Here is a 7,086-nt window from a genome sequence, read left to right as displayed (position 1 = left end):
CAAACAAATCTAGAGCTCCCTGAATGAAAAAAGAGGTAGAAATTAAGGGAAAAGAGAAAACGTGTACTTATGACAGGTGCAAGGTCAAAAATACAATTGAGAACCAAGTTGAATTCAGAAGGTTCAGAAGAGAGCGAAGAAGCAAATCAGAGAAGCTCGGAGGGAGTATGAGAAGAGACTGGAAGCCAACATAAAGGGGAATCCCTAGGTCTTCGATAGGCATATAAATAGGAAAGGAGTGATAAAATGAGGAGTGGAGATGCTTAGGGACCAAAATGAATTTACATATGGAGGCTTGGGGCATGGCTGAGGTATTAACTGAATACTTTGCATCTGTCTTTACCAAGGAAGCAGATGTTACCCAGGACATGATAACAGAGTAGGAAACTCTGTCAATAGAATAGTCCAAAATTGATAAGGATGAGGCATTGCATAAACTGTCGGCACTTAAAGTTGATAAAGCATCTGGTCGGGAAGAGGTGCATCAAGGATTTGAAGGGATTGGTGCTAGAAATACTGGCCATAACCTTTCAGACTTCTCTCGACTTAAGGGGGGTGCCAGAGCGCTGGAGAATTGCAAACATTATGCCCTTGTTCACAAAAGATTCCAACGGTAAACCCAGCAATTGCAGACCAGTCAGTTTAACTTTGCTATGGGGAAGCTTCTGGAAACAATTATTTGGGATACAATTAACAGTCACATGGAAAAGTGTTGGTTGATTAGTAAGAGCTGGCATGGATTTCTTAAGGGAAAATTGTGTTTGACTAACTTGCTGGAGTTTTTTGACGAGGTAACAGAAAGGATTGATGAGGGTGTTGCTGTTGATGTGGTGTATGTGGACTTCAAAAGACATTTAATACAGTGCCCCACAACACATTTATGAGAAAAGTTATAGCTCATGGAATTAAAGGGACAGTAGCAACATGGATACAAAATTGGCTGAACAATAGGAAACAGAGTGTAATGGTCAATGGATATTTTTGGGGCTGGAGGAGGTATGAAGTGGAGTTCCCCAGGGGTCAGTGTTGGAACCCTTGTTTTTCATTGTATATATTGATGATCTGGATCTTGGTCTGCAGTGGACAATTTCAAAGTTTGTGGGTAATACAAAACTTGGAAGCATCATAAACTATAAAGAGAGCTTCAGAGGAAGATAGAGAGGTTGGTGGAGTGCACAGATAGGTGGCAGGGAAGTTCAATGCAGATAAGTGTGAGGTGCTTCATTATGGTAGTAAGAACATAGAAAGACAGAATAAAGTAAAGGGCACAACTGGAAAGAGTGGGCAGGAACAGAGAGGGGGACTTGGGTGTTGTTAAAACAGATCCCCAGGCAAGGTTTCCCCAATTTGGTAAATTCCAAATGGGATACCCTCAAATTGTTATGCTCCAGGTACGGAGGGATGAACTGGCTCACTTTCTATATCCAACCCCCTCTACTGGTCACAACCAGAGTAATTTGAAAGGGATCCCTATCCTTGCACATAGCTTTTCCCAGTGCCAATATATTTATGTTTTAAAATGGAGTCAATTTAACTTGAGTTAAAGAAAGAGTGAGTTTATTAGCCACTAAATGTAAATTCACGCAGATTAGAAATGAGAATTGAATCCAAAAGTATGTTAAAGAAAATCAGGCTTTGACTTGTCCCTGAGGAGTAGATGGTGGAATGTTATGGCAGCAGTGATTTGCGATTCCAGTAGTGCTGGTGCATAGTCTATTATAAGTCAATTCCAATATTCCAATGTTCTGTGGTTTAGCTGAGATGCTGTGACTTTGCTGACTTGGTTGCTTCAGCCAATCAAAGAGAGAGGGTTACCTTTTTTTAAATCATCTTTATTATTGTCACAAATAGGCTTACATTAACACTGCATTGAAGTTACTGTGAAAAGCCCGAGTCGCCACACTCCGGCGCCTGTTCGGGTACACTGAGGGAGAATTCAGAATGTCCAATTCACCTAACAAGCACGCCTTTCAGAATTTGTAGGAGGAAACCGGAGCACCCGAAAGAAACGCACGCAGACACCGGGTGAACGTGCAGACTTCGCACAGACAGTGGCCCAAGCGGGAATCGAATCTGGGACCCTAGCTCTGTGAAGCAACAGTGCTAACCACTGTGCTACCATGCCGCCCTACCTGCAAAAGGTTTTTGCCGGAGTCTGCTGTTGCCTTTTTGCCAGTGTCACACACTGACATGCCCAGCACGAGTCAACATTGACCAAGTTTTGCAGCTGGCTTTTATCCCAGCATTGTGTATTCCTGGAAGGTGAAAATCCACAAACAGGTCTGGGACAATGCACACAGGAAATCGTTCCTGCTGAGATGATAATCAGCTCCCATTACCTCCACAGGAGATAAGAGGAAGTATGAGAAAAGTATGTCAGCCAACATAAAGGGGCAATCCTAAGTCTTTTATCGGCATCTAAAAAAGGGGTTTTAAAAGGAGGAGTGGGGCCAATTGGGACCAAAAATGGAATTTGGTCATGGAGGCTGGGGGCATGGCTGAGACATTAAATGAATACTTTGCATCTGTCTTTCCCAAGGAAACATATGCTACCCAGGTCATGCTAACAGAGGAGGAAACTCTGTCAGTAGAATAGGTTGTTTATGTATGGCTTTCGGTGCTTTTCATAGATTATCATAGAATTTACAGTGCAGAAGGAGGCCATTCGGCCCATCGAGTCTGCACCGGCTCTTGGAAAGAGCACCCTACCCAAGGTCAACACCGCCACCCTATTCCCATAACCCAGTAACCCCACCCAACACTAAGGGCAATTTTGGACACTAAGGGCAATTTATCATGGCCAATCCACCTAACCTGCACATCTTTGGACTGTGGGAGGAAACCGGAGCACCCGGAGGAAACCCACGCACACACGGGGAGGATGTGCAGACTCCGCACAGACAGTGTCCTTATCTGGAAACAGGCCAATCCATTGTCGCTCCCATAGTGTCACCCACCAGCAATTCAGCCAGTGACTGGATTTGCACCCTGAGCCACATTTCGGTGTCTACTCTAAAACCCACAGGTCTTTTTTAAAAGTTTAGGATGTCCATATGTAATTCTGGATTTTCCTTCATCATCATGACAGTGTATATGCACATAAGTCATTGAAGGTGGCAGGACAGGAGGAGAGCAGTTAATAAAGCATGCAGTGTCCTGGGCTTTATTAATTGAGGCATAGACCACAAGAGCAAGGAGGTTATGCTGGATGTAATCAAGACACTAGTTAAACCTCATAAAAGGTAACTATGATGGTATGACACATGAGCTGGCTATGTTGGACTGGGAAACATTACTGAAAGGAAGGACAGTGTACAGGCAATGACAGGCATTCAAGGAACCTAATAGGTGAACTCCAAAAGTTGTTTATTCCTATTTGGCGCAAGAGTAGAAAGGGAACTGTGGCCAAACCATGGCTTACAAGGGAAATTAGAGATAGTTTTAGATTCAAAGAAGAGGCATACAAATTAGCAGAAAAAGCTAGACCTGGGGCGGATTCTCCGCAATCGGCGCGATGTCCGCCGACTGGCGCCAAAAACGGCGCGAATCAGTCCGGCATTGCACCGCCCCAAAGGTGCGGAATTCTCCGCATCTTGAGGGGCCGAGCCCTCACCTTGAGGGGCTAGGCCCACACCGGAGTGATTTCCGCCCCGCCGGCTGGCAGGAAATGCCTTTGGCGCCCCGCCAGCTGGCGCGGAAATGACTTTGCCATGCGACGCATGCGCGGGAGCGTCAGCGGCCGCTCACGGCATCCCCGTGCATGCGCAGTGGAGGGGGCCTCTTCCGCCTCCGCCATAGTGAAGACCATGGTGAAGGCGGAAGGAAAAGAGTGCCCCCACGGCACAGGCCCGCCCGCGGATCAGTGGGCCCCGATCACGGGCCAGGCCACCGTGGGGACACACCCTGGGGCCAGATCGCCCCGCGCCCCCCCCAGGATCCCAGAGCCTGCATGCGCCGCCTTGTCCCGCCATTCGAAAGGTGGTTCAATCCACGCCGGCTGGCGTGGGTTGACAGCGGCGGGACTTCGGCCCATCACGGACCGGAGAATCGCCGGGAGTGGGCCCGCCGACCGGCGCGATTTCCGCCGACCAGCGCGGCGCAATTCCCGCCCCTGCCGAATCACTGGTGGCGGAGAATTTGGGACACGGCGGGGGCGGGATTCACGCCAGCCCCCGGCGATTCTCCGTCCCGGTGTGGGGTTGGAGAATCGCACCCCAGAGCACTGGGAACAGTTTAAAATTCAGTAAAGACGAATTAAGAAGGGGAAAATACAATTTGAAAGTAAACGACGGGGAACATAACAATGACGTTAAAAGTTTCTATAGGTGTGGAAAGAGAAAAAAGATTGATTAAAAACGAATGTAGACTCCTTATAGTCAGGAACGGAGGAATTCATAACAGGAACAATGAAATAGCTGAGTAACTAAATTCGTACTTTGTTTCTGTCTTCACAATGGAAGACATAATTAATGTACTGAAAGTTCTAAGAAACACAAGTTTCAGTGAGGCGCTGAAGGAAATTAGTATTAGTAAAGAAATGGTTTGGGGGAAATTAATGGTATTGAAGGCGGATAAATCTCCAGGGCCTGATAATCTTCATCCCAGAATATTTAAAAAAGTGGTACTAGAAATAGTAGATCCAGGCAGCATGGTAGCATAGTGGTTGGCACTGCTGCCTCACGGCACCGAGATCCTAGGTTCGATCCTGGCTTGGGTCGCTGTTTGCACATTCTCTCCATGTTTGCTTGGATTTCGCCCCAAAACCCACAGATGTGCAGGGTAGGTGGATTGGCCACGTTAAATTGCCCCTTAATTGGAAAAACATAATTGGGTACTCTCAATTTAAAAAAAAAGAAATAGTAGGTCCATTGGTGGTCATTTTAGAAAATTCTATGGACTCTGGTAGCTAATATAATCCTACTATTCAAAAAGGGCGATATAGAGAAAACAGGGAACGATAGACCAGTGAGCCTAAAGTGGGTAGTAAGAAAGTTGGTAGAGTCCATTATCAAGGAGTTTCAGAGCATTTGGGAGGCAGTGGTATAATCAGAGAAAATCAGCATGGATTTACGAAAGGGAAATCAAGCTTGACAAAACTACTAAAATTCTTTGAAGATGTAATTAGTAGAGTTGATCAGGGAGAACCGGTGGATGTGATTTATTTAGACTTTCAGAAGTCTTTCAACAAGGTCTCACATAGCCGATTACTATGTAAAGTTAAATCACATGGGTTTACGGGTAGTGTCTTGAGATGGATAGAAAGCTGGTTAGCAGACAAGAAGCAAAAAGTTGGAATAAATGGTCTTTTTCTAATTGGTAGGCAGTGACTCGTGGGGTACACAGCAATCTGTGCTAGGACCCCGACTATTCACATTATATATTAATGATTTGTATGAGGGAACTAAATGTATTATCTCCAGGTTTGCAGAAGATATAAAGTTGGATGGGAGGGTGATCACTAATTCCGAGAGGATCCCGAACTATGAGATCATTAATCAATCCTGTCTCATTACACAGGACCAGATCTAGGATCGCTTGATAGCAGCAAACCTCTCTGCTCTGGCATCCTGGTGGGCTGGGTCCATATTGAAATGTATGCATTGTGCCAATTGGGCATATAGAGCCTCTGTGATGGTGCGGATGCATTTGTGCACCGAGCTCTGTGAGATTCTGGACAGGTCCCCACTCGGCACCTGGAAGGACCATGGCATGCAAGTTCACAGCGACCATCACCTTGAGGCCACCAGGAACGGGTGTCCTCCCCAATTCCCCACGGTGCCAGGTGCACCATGATCTGGCAGATATGTCGCACTGTTCCCCTGCTCACCCGGAGTCTTCCCATGCTAGCAGTACACTCTGCACCCCCCATCCACCGCTCCCCTGTAGGGGCTACTGTGGGTCCGGCCCTTGGACGTGCCGCGTGGTGCTCTGCCAGTGGATGCTGGCCGGTTTGGAGGGTGTGGGTTGTATGGCAGTGGGTGAAGTGGAGGGTGGGGGCTGGGGTGCAGGATGGTGGGGTGTGGGGATCCTTTCGACTGGTGACACGCTGTTGAACCAGGAGCCAAGGTGGGTGGTAAATGGGCTGCGCAGCAAGGTGGCTGCCTTGTGGGCCGTGGCAATAGTGTTCTGTGCCTGGACACCCCCCAATCCCGTGGGGGATGTCACCCCGGCCCCACGGCATGGCCTGCCTCCCCGATACTCTTCCTCCTCGGCCCTAGCAACCCCCCCCCCACCCCAATCCCCACTCACCCCAGCCAGACTGGCCAGTGTCAGGACCGGTAACCCACGATTTAGCCTTTACGTGTCTTACCTCCTCGCCGTCAGAAATTCCCCCCAGTGTGGGCGGAGAATGGCGGAGGCCGCGGAGAATACTGGGTCAGGCCCGCTAATAATATTCCAACGGCATTTAATTTACTTATCATATGATAAGTACAGTAAACACCATTGGCATATTATTGCGGAGAGGAACCCATTCACGCTGCTGTTGTGGTGATGGAGAATTAAGATTTGGTGTGAAACCGGCCCCAGCCACGATTTTGGCATCGGAACCTATTCTCTGCTCAATCACTTTTCCCGATTTCAGCCGTAGATCATAGAATTTACAGTGCAGAAGGAGGCCATTTAGCCCATCGAATCTGCACCGGCTCTTGGAAAGAGCACTCTATCCAAGACCACACTTCCACCCCATCCCCATAACCCAGTAACCCCACCCAACACTCAGGGCAATTTAGCATGGCCAATCCACCTAACCTGCATATCTTTGGACTGTGGGAGGAAACCGGAGCACCCGGAGGAAACCCCCACACACACAGGGAGAACGTGCAGACTCTGCACAGACAGTGACCCAAGCCGGGAATCGAACTTGGGACCCTGGAGCTGTGAAGCAATTGTACTAACCACTATGCTACCGTGCTGCCTGTCCTGCCATCCTGCCACCATATATTTTCATTGAATCATATAGGGTATAAGATCCCATTTTAGTGATTCATTAAATTTATCTTGGGAAGATGAAAGTTTGCAAAGACATTTTAATGAACCTGGGATGGATGATTGAAAACTCTGTAATTTTGATGGGTCAAAGGGTCT

This window comes from Scyliorhinus torazame, chromosome 4, assembly GCF_047496885.1.
Source record: "Scyliorhinus torazame isolate Kashiwa2021f chromosome 4, sScyTor2.1, whole genome shotgun sequence".
NCBI lineage: Eukaryota > Metazoa > Chordata > Chondrichthyes > Carcharhiniformes > Scyliorhinidae > Scyliorhinus > Scyliorhinus torazame.
The sequence above is the reverse complement of the archived record's forward strand: the minus strand, read 5'-3'. Positions refer to the sequence as shown.